Source organism: Schistocerca americana, chromosome 1 (genome assembly GCF_021461395.2).
Source record: "Schistocerca americana isolate TAMUIC-IGC-003095 chromosome 1, iqSchAmer2.1, whole genome shotgun sequence".
In the NCBI taxonomy this organism is placed as follows: domain Eukaryota; kingdom Metazoa; phylum Arthropoda; class Insecta; order Orthoptera; family Acrididae; genus Schistocerca; species Schistocerca americana.
The window spans coordinates 143,338,894-143,359,067 of NC_060119.1; the positions used below are offsets into that span (position 1 = coordinate 143,338,894).

General features: G+C 39.6%; 1 protein-coding gene and 1 non-coding gene across 2 annotated transcripts in view; both read left to right on the top strand.

The window, feature by feature from the left end:
* The window catches only part of LOC124621793 (chordin-like protein 1), a 626,534-nt gene that overhangs the window by 171,394 nt on the left and 434,966 nt on the right, over positions 1-20,174 (top strand). The gene's annotated exons all lie outside the window — the stretch shown is intronic.
* On the top strand, positions 16,809-16,882 carry Trnan-guu. The gene has a single exon. It is a non-coding gene; the product is annotated as a tRNA-Asn (tRNA).

Below are 20,174 nucleotides of genomic sequence, written 5' to 3' on the forward strand. Positions count from 1 at the left end.
AAATCTACATGCATGCCACAACTGTTTTACTGTACAACAATGAAAGACTGCAACTACAAAGGAGATTTTCTCTACAATTACGCGCTAGCAATAAACAAAAGCTACACTAATTACACAAACTACAAGAAAAAAAAATCTGAAGATTCCAGTGAGGTTTCCTCGGCTAAGGGTCGACATATGAAACGTCCCCTTTAAACAATTATACATGACTGTGCTTAAATTGACACACAATATTTTGTTAGCGCAACGCAATCTGACTTTCAAAATTCCCTACAAAAGAATGGCCCTGACTAACATTAAACTATACCTTTCACAAATCACTTACCTCACAAAAATCTTCGCTGCTCAAGCTACTGCAATACAGCGAGCGCCACTACTGCCAGCTAAATAAAAGATTCAAACTATGGAAGGCACTAACTACTGATAGGGATAGTTAGCAAATGAAAGATATTAATAGAGAACAAACAATGTATTTACCTTGATATCATCATATATAAATATAGCAGTTCATGACAAATTTCAAAACTCCGCCATCTCTCTCCCCACATCCACCACTGCTGGCGGCTCACCTCCAACTGAGCAACGCTACGCGCTGTTCACAGCCAGCTGCCTAACACTACAATGGCGAGTATTACAACAATGCAAAGCAGCCACAGACTGCACACAGCACAGCCAGTGATTTTCATACAGAGGTGGCGTTACCAATAAAAAAACCTAAACAGCCTACTTACACAAGCAGAACTCGCTGCTTGGACGCACCTCTCTTACAGACTGATTTTGAAGGCTACGTACAGCGCCGCCACCTGTCGGTACTTCATTAAACTGTAGCACCTGAAGCGGTAATATTCCACGATATCTCGCAAAAAATCCCACACTTTTTCAACCGAAATTGGCCGCAAAAAAATGCGTTGCATTACTTGTTGAAAACCCCTCGTACAACAGCCGGGAACGTAAGGAACGACAATGACCAGTTCTTTCGTATACTTATTTCTGTAATCAGCAGAATAGATACATATTTACAGTTGTTTATTCCCAGGTAAATTTATTGTAATTTTCCATTTTTAATAAAAGCCAAGCTTCTGCCTAGTTTCTCTGCACCCATCTAAAGCAAGCTTGTAATGAATTTATCGTCTTTGCCACGTCCCCAGCCGAACTTTTGAGTGCTTCGACGATCATATTTTCTTTCCTTCAGCATCTGTCCTGTGCGTCTCTTAGATCCCATAAGTGTAGATTTTCTTCATTCTTCTATGAGCAACATTACGTTTTCTTCACACAGTTGGCTCGCTCGCGCAGCTCGTGTCAACAACAGAGTAGTCACGATAAGAGATACGGACTTTCTTCACTGTTAACTGGCAAGTGCAAGAATTACCGCACAATCAGCTTAGCAGCTCATGAATCCAAGTTGCTGACAAGAATAGTATACAGAAGAATGGAAAAGAAAATTGAGGATGTATTAGGTGCTGATCAGTTTGGATTTAGGAAAGGTAAAGTGACCAGGGAGGCAATTCTGACGTTGTGGCTGATACTAGAAGCAAGACTAAGAAAGGCACGTTCGTAGGATCTGTCGAGCTGGAAAAAGTGTTTTAGAATGTAAAATGGCGCAAGATGTTCGGAATTCAGAGAGGTAAGCTATAGAGAGAGACGGGCAATTTAGAATATGAACAAGGCCCAAGATGGAATAATAAGAGTGGATGACCAAGAAAGAAGTGCTCGGGCTGGTTCAAATGGCTCTGAGCACTATGGGACTTAACATCTGAGGTCATCAGTCCCCTAGAACTTAGAACTACTTAAACCTAACTAACCTAAGGACATCACACACATCCATGCCCGAGGCAGGATTCGAACCTGCGACCATAGCAAACGCGCGGTTCCAGACTGAAGTGCCTAGAACCGCTCGGCCACTGCGGCCGGTGCGCTCGGATTGAAAATGGTGTAAGATAGGAATGTAGCCTTCCGCCTCTACCGTTCAATCTGTACATCGAAGAAACGATGATGGAAATAGAAGAAAGGTTCTGGAGTGGACTTAAATTCAAGATGAAAGAATATCAACAATACGATTCGCTGACGACATTGCTGTCCTAAGTGAAAATGAAGAAGAGTTACACGATCTGCTGAATGAAATGAAGTGTCTAATGAGTACAGAATAAGGATTGAGAGTAAATCGAAAAAAGACGAAACTAATGAGAAACAAAGTAGATGAAGTTAAAGAATTTTTCTACCTAGACAACAAAATAATCTATGGCAGACGGAGCAAGGACGACGTCAAAAGCAGACTAGCACTGGCAAAAATGGTATTCCTGGTCAAGAGAAGTCTACTAGTATCAAACATAGGCCTTAATTTCAGGAAGAAATTTCGGAGATTGTACGTTTGGAGTATAGCATTGTATTGTAGTGAAATATGGACTGTGGGAAAACTGGAACAGAAAATAGTCGAAGCATTTGATATACTGTGCTACAGACGAATGTTGAAAATTAGATGGACTAATAAGGTAAGGAATGAGGAAGTCCTGCGCAGAATCGGAGAGAAAAGGAATACGTGGAAAACACTGACAAAGAGAAGGTACAGGATGATAGGATATGTGTTAAGACATCAGGATTGACTTTCGTGGTATTAGAGGGAGATGTAGAGGGCAAAAACTGTAGAGGAAGACGGACACTGGAATACATCCAACAAATAATTGTTCAAAAATGTTCAAATGTGTGTGAAGTCTTATCGAACTTAACAGCTAAGGTCCCTAAGCTTACACACTACTTAACCTAAATTATCCCATCAGACAGAATTCTCGTTCATTGCAGTGCAAACCACGCTTAACATCTTATCACCTTAGACAGTGCCTCAGCTGTTGAAGTGTTTCTCCCGAAGAGGAAGGATGATGATGATGATAATGAAAAGGTTTTGTGGGTGTACGATAGCAGGATGTTTAGCGCTCGCTCGAAAATGAAATGAGACGAGTGCGGAGGAAGATCGTAAAATTAGTCAAATGAGAACTGCGAATAAAAACGTAAATAAAGTCCTGAAAATTTGGACAGACACAGTCACACACAAAACAAAGAAAATCACGTTGTCTGATCTAACACACAGTCAAAAGGGAAGAAGCTGTGGAAAGAATAAAAAGAGGACAGCAGATACTGGGTAATTGGGTAATTGGTGGAGTAAAAGGGGAGGACCCAGCCAATCTTCAGCACGCTAGTCTCCAGCCTTTAACCTTAGGGCAGAACAGAGACGTATCACAAAATTTTAAAAGTCTGGCCATATTCGTCTGTTCATCAGATAAAATACAGGGAAGATCCATCACCTAAATTTCTGTTCGCTTGTCATGAAATAAAATGCATTCATTTCAAGTGCGGTGGGAAGGGGGGCGGGAGGGGGATGGAGTTGTTTATATTCCATAAAGCATTATGGCACCACGTTGAATACATATATGAGTTGAGTTCAAACACAAGAAAGTCTAGGAACAGAATCTATGTAAATCTCTGCACACTGTTACTACACAGAGGAAACTGACTCTTATTCACCCCATACAACAGTTGTAGGGTTCTTCCAGGCTAGGCAACTTCCGCTACCACGAGTGATGCTCGCTTTTCAGTTTGCAGGCAAACTGTCTCCCCGCGCATTTCCTGTCCGGTTCTCTTATGCAAGTAGACAAAATAACTCCACTGAGCTCGTGTTTAGATAGTGTTCTTATTTTCAATTTATTAAGTGAGCACTTATTTTCACGTAAAATACGCTCCTGTGAACAACGGCTGACGAGTGCTTAATTTATAAGTGTCATGTTGTCCGTGACCTGTGCAGTGTTGATGAGAAAGCGATTGGATTGGTAAATGTGGAATCTTTCTGCTGTCGGGCAGACCGTTTGCCGGGTGCCGGTCTTTCAATTTGACGCCACTTCGGCGACCTGCAGTCGATGAGATGGTAGGATGATGATGACGACAGCATAATACCCAGTCCCTGGGCGAGGAAAATTCCCCGACCCAGCCGGGAATCGAACTCGGGCCCAGAGGATTTACAATCCGTCACGCTGGCCTGTGTTTGGTCGTTGCGGACGTCGCAAGACATCCTGTTCAAGTTCGGTGACTGATCGTTCCACTCAGTTTTTTATTACAGAGGCCAACCGGCTCTCTGACCGAACACGCTGAGCTACCGTGCCGGGTGTCCATTCAGCTACCGGGGCGGACTGTCTTTGGTTGACAGCATATTATAAAGCCTCGGAACAGTGTTGTAGTCACTTGCTGACGAATGACGGGAAAGTTGGCTCATTTCCCTCACCATTAATTGTGTTACTGCTAGACTACACAAATCTCTTCCATTCGGGAGTTGGTGGGTTCAGATGGTTCAAATGGCTCTGAGCACTATTAGACTTAACTTCTGAGGTCATCACTCCCCTAGAACTTAGAACTACTTAAACCTAAGAACATCACACACATCCATACCCGACGCAGGATTCGAACCTGCGACCGTAGCGGTCGCGCGGTTCCAGACTGTAGCGCCTAGAACCGCTCGACCATCCTGGCCGGCTAATTGGTGGGACTTGTAAAGTTGTCTGCACTGAGTGTAGCCACCTACTACGCATTCACAGTATATCTTACAAGGTGAGTGTCAATATTTCTTATGGAATAGGACTGATCATGTTTGAATCTAGAGCAGCAATTTGCTATAATGCATTGCTTGACTTGTGTTCAAATATCTGAACACCTAAATGACACCTAAATAACCTACTTCTGCTTCGAGGGAGCCATTTTTTAACCTATGGGCTTCCACACAATCCGGCGACCTATTTTCTCTCACACTTCTAAACTGCACCCCCACCTTTCCACCCTGTTACACCCCCAGCACACAGTTTATCCTTTAATACGGGTCCACTGCACTTAGATGTGGTCCACATTTTTAAAATTTGCCCGGACCCACGTTATTTAACGATATACATCAATTTTATACCATTGAAACACTGTTTTTAATGAAGTGCGATTTTTTCATGCCTTGCAATGCAGGCACTATTAGTCATAGACAAAAAAAGTGAATTAGACTTTTTTTTAGGAAACTTAATGTAGTTTAATACTGTACTGGGAAATATTATAGTTAGAGCAGTGATTTTCGAGATAGTCAAGAAAACCTAAAAAAGTGATTTCCCACGCCCCTCCTCCTCCCCCCCCCCCCCCCCCCCCCACACCCAACCCTACGTTCACATCCCACGGGTCAGTTTTTTTAGTACCGTAAACTGGGACAACTTTGTCGTATTTTTTCTGCCTCTTTTGTTACTTAATAATTGAAAAAAAAGTTTTTGAAACTATCCCAAAACATAAGCCTTGATCTTTGGTTTCATAATATGTGGACAGATGACAACTTAGTTATGTGTTTATACGTAAAGAAAAATGAAAGAGTGTTTGGCAAAGATACCTGGCAAACTGGATAAGTTTGCCAACTGTGTTCAAATGAGTGGAAGTCGCCGAAAAAGTTACAGAAAAAGAAGTTTAAAGCACTGAAAACAATTTACGCATCAGTATTAAACAGTTTAATGCAAAGATACTTACAAGGAAGATTACACAAAAATTCAAATCATCAAAGATAAAAATGCAAAGAAACGTTTGACCTTTTCATACGGAAATCAAAATCTGCCTCGGTTTTGACAGTAAGGAGGATTCATTATCTGCACAATTCTTTTACATTTGGGAAACTTCATCTGGCATATCCGTGTTGTATGAAATTTTCCCTCCGTCTGTTGGAAGAAGATATAACACTTAGAACTCGCCCTCTCTGTAGAACTGAATACGTTTACCAAGAAAATGCTTGACATTTTTTTTTATCACGAACTTTACCACGACAAACATTCCAAGGCTTATTTGTGTTCAATCATGGATCATTCTGGCACTCATATTATTATGTTAATGAACGGTTGATAATTTTGATACCTGTGTGCTCCCAATTAGGTTCTAATGAGCTTTGACATTTTAACGACTTGTGCAGAGACCCAAAAACTCTCGATTAAAGAAAAAGTGTGAAAGAGGTAAGAAAAAGGCAAAGTTCTAGGTTGGCAAAGTTGTCTCATTTTTACAAAGCTTCCTGGTGCAACATTGGGAAGTGATATTATGATACTAAATACACTACACAATTTTATTTTTCTTAACTCAGGAATTGTCATCTCTCAGACCGCGCGGAAATTTTTCTAATTCGCTCACCAATGTCATTTCTGGCGGAATGCGGTTATACTCGTCCACGCCCCCTAAATCAATAAACCTTCAATGTTTTATTCTCAACTGTGTTAACACCTTCGTTTCTTTTTGATACGTGTTAGTTTCATGTGTTGGGTCTCCTGGATAGCGCCACGTGAACTGCATACCTGTTTTCTTCAGTATAGTACAAAATGAGTCATCAGGAAGGTGTGTTTTAAAGATCCTATGTTTGATGAAACTGTTAGTTAATGGGTTGAGGAAGATGTCAGTAATATAGATCAGAAAGTAGACAAAAAAGACGAAGATTTTACAGTATCCAGTGACACAATTCTGCTAACGGACAAGATCATTCACGGGAAAATCAGGACAACTGTGATGAAGACCATTCCGTCCGTCCAAAAAAAGTCTTCTGAGTGGTGAGAAAGATAATGTATGTTCCAGCATTCGTGTCAATTTTGCAGATTTTCTTTTTGTACCTATCGAGTACAATTTGTTTAAAAAAATGTTCAAATGTGTATGAATTCCTAAGGGACCAAACTGCTGAGTTCATCGGTTCCTAGACTTACACACTACTTATACTAACTTTTGCTAAGAACAACATAAACACCCGTGCCCCAGGGAGGACCTGAACCTCCGGCGGGAGGGGCCGCGCCCTGCGGTGTAGTTACTTTGTGCAAGTTTAAACCCTGGGATTTAGTTTTATGTGAAAATTTACTTGTTACAGACGTACCATAATTTTTTAGAATGTAAAATTATGGTCTCTTACAGTTCGTTTATGTGCACTATTAAAAAAAACCACACAAAAGTACATAATTTTTTGTGACAAAAAGTAAAATATTCCAGCTTTTATGAAGTGCAATAGAATCAACAGGGAGTATTTAAACGACTTTGAAATAACTTTAAAAATAAATGTTATATAACTTAACATTAAAAATTTCATATATCGCGGTTTAATCATAGGGGTTCCAGACACTCCACATCTTAGAATGCTTTACAGAAAAGTCACATCTTGAGTTAATGGTTAAACGCTGCACTGAACAAAAGAAATAGAATCAGTGAGCAGGGTGGAAGACTTCTGTAGACTACCACCAGAAAACAGGTAAGACGAAAGAAAAGGTACTTACGAAGACAAGGAAACAACAACAATAGCAACAACAAAACTACAGTGTGCGCCAAATCTGTCGTTCATTGTTTGCCCTATGCAATGAAAATATTGGCGACTCTACCGGGTGATTTAAGGAACTTGATAGGGTGCAAGATATAATCTTTTTCAAAAAGTGGCGACATTGCCCTTGTTGCCAAAGTTCATAACACGCGCCCTTAACACTACACAAAAATTTGCGACTACACAATTTTTTTTTCCCACTAAGTTTCATTCGTTTCCTGGACTCTCGCTTCATCGCTTCTCAGTTCTCGATTCGCAGTTCTCGCTTTTTCAGTTCTGGGGGGTTGTATTCATTTCCAGTAACAAAACGACATCAGTGCTCTCCGATCTCCAATCTGTATTTATTTCCATTTTGTGCCTGCTATCCCTTACTAAGACTAAGTTACTGAATTGTTCATTTGTTACATAAAGTAGAATATTATACTGAAAGGCATGCTAAAAAAGGAGTAGTACATTGTATTTGTAGTAACAACCAGTCTACCTCCATAGCCAAGCGGTCAGGGTGCCTCATGCCGTGCGGAGGGCACGAGTTCAGTTCCTGGTACTGCCAGGGATTTTTCCTTGGTGGGGGGGACTGGAACGGGCTACACTCACCCTCAAGATGCCAGTTGAGGAGCTACTTGAATGGGGAGCAGCGATTACAGTGTTTGGAAAGTTGGGAATGTACTGTGCTGTCCTCATGTCCCTCCATACCGTCTCCATACAACGCCAAATGGCAGAGAAAGTCATGCAGTCCTGATCGCTGAATTACATTACCTGTAATAACAACCACCCAGAAAAAGGGCAGACGCATAGAACTAATTAATAAAAAGATGTAACGGTGAGTTACTATGTGTTATATTTTTGTTAATGTGTAGGCGTTCAACATTTTATGCATTTATTTATAACAATTTCTGTAGTAGTTTCAATCTTAGAAGAAATATGTAACTGAATTACTTTTTCAGTGTTTCTATTTTACAAGTTTCTGCTTTAAGATTTTTTACGTTTTTCGTAATTCTAAGCCTACCCAGCAAAAATGCCACGCTTCACTGCTGCCAGTAAGGTATGAAACAGGGAAGCAGGCAGAAAATCTCACACCACATGACAGATTTTCAGTTATGACCAACCAAAAGCCCTGCATATCTGCTTCCAAGAAACTTGCCCTTTCTACCGAAATAATACTATGAACCAGACAGAAAATACTTTACTAGAATTTGAAGAAACATTCCTGAAAGGCACTTCAAGAGCTCTATGGTGCACTTTGAAATCTCATATTTTCAACTGACCTTCGGTTTCTTATCTAGCTAAAATGGATTCCTTTCAGCTTCTCGTACAGTACGACTTTTATGGAGAGCCACTCGGCCTTTCGGATGCTCCATCCGCATGGATAGGGCCGACTTCTTCCCATACCCTATTCCTTTACGAAAAACGGGTTTCAGTGCCAAACAACTTTCTGACTCTTCTGTTCACTTTCCCTCTGGAAGCCAGCTTAAAGATCATGCATTGCTGCTGAAATAACAAGACTCGTTCATCGTATCAGTAGGAGCGGAGAAATGGAATAATTAGCAGTGCAATCATTGGGCAGTAATAACTACTGTTTAGTCTTCGTGAAGCCTAAGCGATTTGACTACGGACTATTGAGATCTGCATATTAAATTACAAAAAAAGGTTATGTGACAGTTTATGCATAAACTTATGTGACAGTTTGTGCATAAACTGCCACATAATATAATACTCTCTGATATAAGGTATGTGGTCATAAGGTATGTAGTCATGGGGGCCGAAGTATACAGATCATCGGTAATTACATTTCTGTTTGTACTGACTATGTCCTCAACAAGATATTTTGCAACTTCTTCCGAATTCGAAACACGGTATGGGCCTAGTGGTCATTTACTGACATATATCTCCTAATTTCCACAATAAAGTGCCTTAGCGTCTGCCACAGCATACATTTTGACGCCTTATGTGATAGGTTTCGATGGCATATATTGCATCAACGAACAGCGTCCATGATACGAATGCAACATTTTATTAGCAGTAACAGATTTCTCATGCTGTAAGACTGTCTTGTATTTTGAACAAGTCTGTCAAAAATATATCTTATGGCAGCAAGTTTATCAAGCTTCCCCTTCTTTCCTGTCGGGTTGGTGAATTCATCAAATCGAAGACTCCTCAAAGTTAATAAAAATCTTCGAGAACTCGTGGCCACTCTCAAAAATGTCATTCCCGTCCTATCGTTTACCCATACCTCGTTCACATTTACCATTCGTTTGTATTTCAAGATGTTTTTAATAAGATACCAGTAGTGGCCAGTACTTCTTCTCTGCTTAAATCAGTACAAGTTTGGGGCCGTGCATACATGGGCATAATTTTTCGATTTTAAAATTAGTGTGTCTCCGAATTGCATCAATCATGTTTATATCTAAAATTTTCGAAAACATGTCAGTTGGAGGTATATCCTTCTTGGATAAGATAACATTCTTATTAATTTTTTTCCTTAATTTCAGAAGATTTCAATAAACTTGACTTTCACCATTTTATAGCTTTATCTCTCCCAACATAAAAATCTTCAGCGCTTGTTTCATCTCCGTCCTCTTCATCACTACCCACAACTTCAGTTTCAGAATCGTGGTCAGCATTATTACTTCTTCCTCGCTCAAGTTAGAATCGCTTTCCTCAATATTTCGAGTTGACTGACTTTGAGCTTTTATGTCATTCTCCTCTTCTGCTGATTTTGCAGAATATTAGTAAGTTTCATCGTACTCATTCTAACAAAAATACTACGAATGTGTACTAATCTACTAATTAACCCTAAAAATAAGAGAAACAAAAAAGCTTAAGGAAGACTAAACGCGACAATAACAGATATGGACTAGTGCGGTCGTACACCAGCCAGACAATTGCTTATTAAATTGCATTGGGAAGAAAAGTAGCCGCAACAAAGGAATGGGGAGGTGCAAACATTAGGAAGAGTATTGTCGCCAGGAATAGCTGGGCCGATATTCCGAGAAGCTCGGTGGAGGGTGAGTTGACTTATTCCCTTACAGTATCTGTTACAAATGCCTTTTTTCGTGACGCTTTGCTGCACAACTTGTGAATAGGTAGTATGTGGCTTCATTATGGTGTAGGAATCCCCTCGTTAATAGCGATTTGGACGCCCAAGGTACATTCGACTTCTTATTTTACGAGGGATTACTATCTTTCTCTATCTTACCCTGAACAGTGGTAATACAACGGCACTGGTGGTGGAGGTTAAAAATACTGCACACTGTTGTGTGTGGGCTTCAGTCCTGAGACTGGTTTGATGCAGCTCTCCATGTTACTCTATCCTGTGCAAGCTTCTTCATCTCCCAGTACCTACTGCACCCTACATCCTTCTGAATCTGCTTAGTGTATTCATCTTTTGGTCTCCCTCTACGATTTTTACCCTCCACACTGGTCTCCAGTACTAAATTGGTGATATCTTGATGCCTCAGAACATGTCCTACCAACCGATCCCTTCTTCTAGTCAAGTTGTGCCACAAACTCCTCTTCTCCCCAATTCTATTCAATACCTCCTCATTAGTTATGTGATCTACCCATCTAATCTTCAGCATTCTTCTGTAGCACCACATTTCGAAAGCTTCTATTCTCTTCTTGTCTAAACTATTTATCGTCCATGTTTCACTTCCATACATGGCTACACTCCATACAAATACTCTCAAAAACGACTTCCTGACACTTAAATCAATACTCGATGTTAACAAATTTCTGTTCTTCAGAAACGCTTTCCTTGCCATTGGCAGTCTACATTTTATATCCTCTCTACTTCGACCATAATCAGTTATTTTGCTCCCAAAATGGCAAAACTCCTTTACTACTTGAACTACGCACATAATTCTAAACAGTATTATTACTTTCATTTCGAAATTGCGGTTAATTTTCTCCCGAAACAATATAAGCATTGCATTCAGAGTCCCAACAGCTCGGGACTGTAGTATGTGACTTGTGGATAAATCGCCTGTGGTTTGCCTCATACACGTCTGAAATATTTGACAAAACTGACACAAAGAGGTAACGTAGATTAAATTTTTGTAGTCCAAAGTACATCACTATATACATTAACGCGTTCAACAACGGTATATCAAAATATATGTCTGTTCTACTGCTCCTTAATATTTCATAAGTTGGCAGCGGCCACAGAACAAACCACCCGCGGCTCAAAGACTTACAATTTGAAGTGTCATGTTGAAGGAACAACTGCACTACATTACTTCACTGCCACTACATGCAGTTTGTAGATTATATTACACACTAAATAAGGTATGGTTGCTACAAGGAATTTCTTATTCAGCGCTTTTTCTGTAGTTATTGCTCCTTAAGCATATTGTTGTCTATTCTATGCTAGACTGTGTTTGTTGATCTGGCCTTTACCAACAATTAAAACCTATGGACGTGAGTTCACTTATTTTCTTGTAGTATCTGTTAAAAAGGCCTTTTTCGTAACGCTTTGCTGCACAACTTGTGAATAGGTGGTATGTGGCTTCATTATGGTGTAGCAGTACTCTCGTTAATAGCGATTATGAACGCCCAAGGTACATTCGACTTCTTAGTGTACGAGGGGATACTATCTTTATCTATCTTATCCTGAAATTAAGCATTGAACACATCTCAGACTCCACTTCAGTTACTGTGCGGAACCGTTTATTAATAGACTACAGAAAACACTTATAGTTTTCATTTAGTGTTCTCGCGATATCTATTCTAATCTGGAGTTCGTGGGATTGTGATGTATTGATGTTTCACAGTATCTGTACGTAATTGTTTATGTGAAATGCTACACAGTTCGAACATATTTTACGAAAGTTGAGGAAGGGTGGAAATAAAAATTTCGAAACAAATTATGGGCCGTCTTCATAAAATGTGCTCAGTTACACCTACCCCGTTTTTTTATTTATATCCAAGGAGAAATGCACCATGTTAAAAATAGCACAGCTTTTGTTCCGTAACTGTGTAGAAAATGCTTTTCGAACGCTTCATGAGTGCCAGAAAGATGAGGAAAACGAACAGTGCATTTTCTGTATAATGTTTTTTGAGGGCCAGTAGTGCACACGGATGTCAGCATGCTTGTATAACACCAACTACTTTCTCATCCTTATAAAACAATGGTGGAATGAAATGAAGATTTCAGTGTAGGGTCTATCCAGTGCTGCGTTATATTCGCTGTATTTATTTGTGCCTTTCTCTTGCGACACGCATAGTTTTTTTTATCCGGTCTGAAAAAAGGATAAAATCACATACGACTCATGACAAAACGCCTGTGAATAAATAGAGCAGGGGAACATCTAAAATAAAATTTGCTTGAAAACTACGCCTTGTGCATAATAGCGACACAAGGAAATTAGTGGAATTTCGTCAACGTTACCAGTTAAGATGGAGAATGTGGCGTTGGAACATCAACTATCCAATTACGTGATCTCCTCATTAACCGTGGTACTGATTTCTGAATTCCTTAACACGTAACGTTAAACGTTCCTGTTGAAAACTTCCAGCTTATTAATGTTGCGTCGCCAATTACTGTGTGGTTCATTCTATTTAACATTAAATGTAATGCTGTTACGGATTTTAAGACTAAATCATACATGTTTCGTTGCTGCAGCTTGTATGTTGTTGAGTAAATCAATGTTCATTAGCTAACAAAAGAGATATTAAATGAAAATATACTTGCAGGTAAGTAGAGTCTAATTCAGAAAGTTCACCGTACGGCGGCAAGAAGCAGAGTGGCGCAGTGGAAGCGTGCTGGGCCCATAACCCAGAGGTCCGTGGATCGAAACCACGCTCTGCTAAAATTTTTATTCTTATCAGTTAGTTTTTTCACAACTTAAATTTTATCCCTGATGTAAAGGAATAACAACAGAGTTGAAACAAAGTTTATAAATAGATTTCTAACGTTGAAACCGCCAATTTTTTTTTTTTTTTCAAGAGAGACAGTCAAATCAAAACTCTGTTCAGCCTTCCAAATTGTTATTTTATTGAGCAGCCAGTTTCGGCGGTAAATTACGCCGTCGCCAGGCCCCCTGACCGACTTGTAGGAAGATTGCCACCTCTTGTCCACTCAAAATAGGGGTCAGCATTTAGTGACTGCTATCTGTAGATTTTTGAAACAGCGATTACTATCTTTTTCTAATGGTCTAATGAGATAAAAAGTCGATCGTTAATTATGTAAAACGCAATATAATGTCAAACTTATGAAGTAATGTAAATATTAATTATTGTTCTGCTATCTGGCGTTTCTCTGTGATCTTCATTGTTTGCACCACTTCCTTTGGGACGTGTCAGTAACGTGCATTTATTACAGTGTTCGTAATAACGGGATGAATGGGGGAGAGATATTTGCCTCATCTCATTAAATAATTGCGCCTGCTCATCAAAGAGGAATTCCTTCCCTGCCAGGGAAGTATTTTTTCTTGTTACTGCAAACACTACTATTGCTCTTTGAAAATACAAGAAGACACGGAATACTTTCGATGCAAACTGTGCACGATATGAGTGCGAGCTTTGAGTAAGCAAAAGTATCATATCGCTAATATTAGGTAAGTTAAAAATAAACAGTTTTCAAGTTCATTAAACGGGTTGGCATTAGGATCACAATTCCAGCAGTCCTGCGGCAGCTATAACGATTGTAGCTTCCAGTACTCAGCTTAGTTTCTTGCAACAGCGAATGTTCTATTGTTGCTCAGCATGGATAAATTTGTGACAAGAAAGCGTATAGTTTCAGAAAACAATGACTAGACTACGGATTTTCACGTAAAAAGTGCATTTTAGGCATCTCATTTAGGCTCTATAAATCGTACCGCCGTAAAAGGTATTATAAAGTAAAACTAAACGTAATGCAAAATACACATTGGTCACATATGAGCATACTATTATTAATTAAAAACAAGGGAAATGAAAATATCCACAGCTTTCACATCACAGCAAACATACTACTGTAATGTTTAAACTGGCCCAAACCAATTTTTCTCGATAAAAATGCAATATAAAAAAGATCAGCCATATGCTGAAATACATATAATATGTAATTTCTTAAATGCCAGATAAACCAGTGGCTTCAAACATTCGGACCTTAGTTGCCTTCACAGTAAATAACTAAACCTGCCCTATGGCGTTTGTGAGTCAGTATTAATTTGCCGAAGAAGAACGTTCTACATCAGCGAGTGTGAAATGGGCTAGTTCAAATTTTGGATGTGATGTCCGCCAGTTATGCCAAACACCTTTTTTTTCAGTACCCAAACATGTTGCGGCACCACTGTGCCATCATCAGTGGGTTTTCGTTTTTATTTATTCTGCAATGTGAACATTTTTGTTAAATGTTTATAAAATTATGTTCATTTTAGTTCAAACAACAGATCGTTTCTTTTTGTAAATACCTTTACATTTGGTGCGCATGAATTTTCTGGATCACTTTTTAATTACTACAGGTAGCTTGTCATCTGCAACCAAACAATGTTGATGAGAAAGTTTTTTGCTAGGAGTTAACCTATCTTCTAGAATGTAATATAGTTTTTCGCGATGTTTTCGCGCCTATTTTCGTATTTACTTACGTTTTCGTGTGGCAAGCACTTCCATTCTCCGCATCATGCTGAGATGTTGTGATGCATACGTAACTATAACAAGTATTTTCCACAAATAACGTAGTAAAACACTTTTCACTACACCAGAACACAGTGTGATTGTAGTTTGTTGTGTGTCCCAGCCCAGTCAGTGTTCATTTTTTCACCAGAGAGTTCGACGCCAAAATTGAATTTCGTTTGCATTTTACCTTTGTGTGTGTGTGTGTGTGTGTGTGTGTGTTCCAGTATGTATTCCACTGCGCGCAGCCCTTTAGGCCGGTGTTCTTTTACAAAACTTTTTCATATTTTTGTTTTTGCCCGTACTTTCTCTCCCGTTTCACCCAGCACTTTATTTCGTATTAGCTTCCTCTAGTAAAGAATAGGTATCCCTGATCCTTCCATTCCTGGAATAATTCTTGTTATAAATGTGTAACTGCCTCTAATATAAGCCAAGTCCTGTTGAAGTGAAGGATCTTTGAGTAATTGCTTTGCTAAAGTTATAGAGCCGGCGCTCCGGTAGATTTTCTGCTGTCTTCTGGTCTGTACTGCTGGGAGATGCTTACTGCAGTATTCTGCTGATGCTAACCACGTGTCTCAGTGAATAACAATAGGTTCGGTGGCAAGAGGACACCTGGAAATTGTTCTTCGAATGCCTGTATCCTTGATAGTGCGTTAACAAAATTTTCTTTTCTGTGGACAGTAATTTATTTGCCTTACCTAATTCTAGCCTTAACTTGCTCTGCGTTTGATACCACGTGCTACGTAAGTTAACGCAACATCGAAGAGGATAATATTTTAAGCAACTGGAACGCAGCAGCCATATATGCGGCGGCATTTGTGAATGCAAGAAGCGCCATGTTTTCATCCACACCAGTTTGGATATAGCAACTTCAGCCCATTGTTGACAAAGTGTGTAACTGTCTGCTGATTAGTCTTTGGGAGTTTTTTTGAACAAATCAAATAAGCCTTGGATGGTGCATCTGGATCCAGCTTGTCAACAATCAGGTTTGCAGTATACCGGCCTAGACAGTCAGTAGTTTCATCAACAAAAATCTATATCAAAAAATTTTGTACAAGGGTGCACGTTTAGAGACCGTAAATAGTTACAATTGAAAGAAGACAGCCCTCTGTCACTATTTTTAACGAATTAACCGGGTTTCATCACTGCTAGGAGTGTCTTCCTCAGAATTTAAATCAAAGAATGGTCTATAACATGGTCACAGAATTATGACTAAAAACGTATAATACAGAGTATAAGTACAGAATCATCGTGAAAGACTGGCAGTACTTATATGTCATTTATAAAATAATAAATATGCCAAAAGGGCATTAGTCACAAAGATATTTAAGATAAAAAAATTGTGGTGGCGAGCCACTAAGGGCTGCTCGTTACTTATGCGGTTACAGGTTGCAAATGGAAATCTATATAACCAAGAAGAGTGGTGAGATCTTTTTACTACAGTGGCTACGCAGCTTAAACTCTCCCCTTGTGTACCTTTGTATTTTTTTCATATGAGATCCGTTCAAGGCCCTTTGGAAACAAGCCGTTGGCTAGGATTTTATGCGCTACAGATTTCTTGTTTCAAATATCGCCTCCGACTCCTGTAACCAATTCTAATGTTTTGAAAATAGTATAATAATTCCATGTTACATTGAAGAAGTGGGTACCCTTTAGAATTGTAAAGCGAGAATAGGCAAAAATAGGCTTTATCGTCAAAATAGTCTGTTTTAGGTGCTATAAGATTATCGGTTTCAAGTTTAATTAGTCATTGAATGTATAAGTACAAGTTGATTTGCAACTAGGAATTCAAGAAAAGAATAAGCTGTAACGAAGAATAGCTTTTAACCTTAATGTCCGCTGTCTGCTTATGAGGTTAAGTTCGCGTTCTTATAGGCCGTGAGCCTCCGTGGCGCAATCGGCTAGCGCGTTCGGCTGTTAACCGAAAGGTTGGTGGTTCGAGCCCACCCGGGGGCGTAAATTTTTTTCTTATTAAACGAATGGGTGGTAAAACTTACGTAAAGAATGTACGAAAAAAATGAATACCACGAAAGTGTTAACATGAAGAGAAGAGTGTTTGATGCGAAGTAACTCCGTTAGCTTAACCTCAACTGTGAGGGAATCCGAAACGTCTGAGAGCTGTCTGGTCGTAACGTAGACACCCCCCCCCCCCCTCTTCTTTTGTTTACGAAGCCCACGCCTGTGCGTAGCGCTTTTCGCCCCCAGCCGAGCACCAAACGCGATGTCATTAGTCTCCGACGCAGACAGCGGGGCACTTCTTCCGTTAATGGCTAGCGCCTTACAACAGGCTGCACTTTCCCTCTCGAACGTCGCCTCTGCAATGATTTATGTGCGCATACTACTGACTCCTTTCTTTAAAAAGACCTCTCCGAACTTCTCAAGGAGACGTCTCAGCTTTCTAACAGACGCAGTCGCACATACAGTACAGCTCGGTCGGGAGCAGAGTTGTTTTGCCACTGCATCCATCCTACTATTTATTCGTATACCATTGCTTCTACACTTTTCGTCATAACCTTCCAATAATTCCTCAAACAAGTCAGCATTCTATATTTAATCCTCCTACATCTTATATTACGTGTTCGTTTTATTTCTTTGTTATACTGCAGTCACTTAATAGAGGTGACTGTGTGTGGGGAGAAACAAAAATGTTTCAAGCAAATCGGCTTGATTCTTTATCCAATTTATAGTGTAAAGTGATACCTTTTCCGTGCTGTTACTCGCCGATCAACTACTTGCGGCGAAATTACTATCTTCTTACTGAACATTACCACTACACGATAACTAATGGCATGCTGTCAGCTTAATACTTATCGAACTGGTTACATACGTGACATTGGATACGTAGAGCCGGATCCATATTGTCAGCTGCAAATTGATAACGTATCACATTTGCAGCTGACAATCGAAAATTAAAAGGGTGACAGGGGCCGCTGAGAGCCAGGAATCGACCCCTGGTAAGGTGTGTGATTGGACCCCGTCTCCAAATATCGCAATTTTATTGTTGTTTTAAAGAAAGTTTCATATAATTTAAAAATTACGAATTTCGAGAAATATTGGAAATACGTAAAAAATCTCATTACGATGAAACTTGAATAAATATAAGTTCTTATTAAACATTAAACATGTGTTCACAATGACGTAATTGGTCCGTGCACGACGTTGCGCGGTACCAATAAGCTCGAAAACGCCGCGAAAATGCGATTTTTCAGGGACTAATACCTCTGGTTATGTTGGTCACAGAGAGAAAGAGTAATGTATTTTGTATAGCCCTCGGTCTAGCGACCTATCGAAAGAACAGGCATACTGTAGGTATCCTAAAGTACAGGATCTAAATTTAAAATTACACACTTTCTCCAGCCCAGACAAGTTAAGTAAACCGGTTTGTTCTTTTGCGTTAGATGTGGTCTCGGGCGGACTTAAGCACTTTATACAAGCAAGATTTGTTCTTGAGCGGTCCCTGAGAAAAATCACCAAAAAACACGAAAAGTACCAGTTGTGGGGATGGCCACGTCTGTAACTTTTTTCGGTATCATAACACAGAGGTTCAAAGCTTTCGTAATAATGCAATAAAATGTGCGCGTAATATCCAGCTCCAGGCGTAAATGTAGTTTTAACTGACGTTGTAAACATATGGCAAGGATTCTAGGGTCATTACAAGAGTTCTGAGGTCACCAAGCTATATTTTAAATGACGTTTTTAATCTTTCATGACACAAATCGTAAGCTGGGTGTTTACGATGAACTGCGATCGATGAGCAGAGTACTGAATAAAAACGTAAAGCAAACGTTCTGTTAATCTTATATTATGCGTACTAATTTGTTATTTACATCTGTGGTAGTATATAAATGTGGCGAAGCACATAAATAAGCTGTCAGAACTTTACTTCACTTTAGTATTCGTTTTATATAAGCTGGATATGCTGTTGTCGCAGGGAAAAGAAGGGAAGCAGCGGAAAAATGCTCCTGTTGGAGCACAAAAAGGCGAATATGTTCGTCTTTAAGAGACCCTGACACAAAAGTGGGGAACCAACTGTCTCGGTCCTCATTCCGCCTTCCTCGCCAAAAATTTTGGTAGTATGAAAATCATTTGACAGATAATGTACTTATAAATGTTTTCCAGCTTCATGTCTGTTTCTGACATCGCTAATGTGTTTTGCAAGAAGTGGATCAAAGTGACTCAAGAGCTCAAATATTCCGAGGAAATTTCCATTACTTCGATCTCCTATTTTTTGTGCGGAACCTCTGAAGGCCAAGTATCTTTGACCAAGAAATAATGTCACATCAAGGAACATGACAGTTCCCATGTAAGTTCGCTGCTCCGCTTAGAAACAAACAAAAAAGATTACCTCTTTACTTCCGAGCATCAGCACGGCCAATATACCACCTTCATATCATTTCATTTCCTCATTTTCACGCTTTTTCCAGCCGACTGTATATTCTTCTTGTTGTGGCCTTCAGTCCGAAGACTGGTTCAATGCAGCTCTCCATGCTACTCTATCCTGTGCAAGCCTCTTCATCTCCGAATAATTACTGCAACTTACTTCCTTCTAAATGTGCTTGCTGTATTTATTTCTTAGTCTGCCTCTACGATTTTTCCCCCACACCTCCCTCCAGTGCTAAATTTGTGATCCCTTGATGACTCGGAATGTGTGCTACCACCCGATCCTTTCTTCTGATCCGCTTCATTAGTTTCGTGATCTACCGATCTAATCTTCAGCATTATTCTGTAGCATCATATTTCAAAAAGCTCTGTTCTCTTCTTGTCTAAACAATTTATCGCCCACGTTTTACCACTCAAAGCAAAAATACCTTCAGAAAAACTTCCAATCACTTACATCTGTTCTCATTGTTAACAGATTTCTCTTATTCAGAAACGCTTTTCTTGCTATTGCCAGTCTACAATTTATATCCTCTCTACTTCGGCCATCATCAGTTATTTTGCTGCTCAAATGGCAAAACTCATCTACTACTTTAAGTGTCTCGTTTCCTAATATAAATCCTCCGCATCACCTTGTTTAATTCGACTACATTCCATTATCCTTGTCTTGCTTTTGTTGGTGTTTATCTTATATCCTCCTTTCCAGACATTGGCCATTCCGTTTAATTCCTCTTCCTAGTCATTTGCTTTCTCTGCGGGTAATTGCAATCTCATCGGGAAACCTCAAAGTTTTTATTTCTTTTTGCTGAACTTTAATTCCTACTCCAAATTTTCTTTGATTTCTTTTACTGCTAACACGGTGTACAGATTG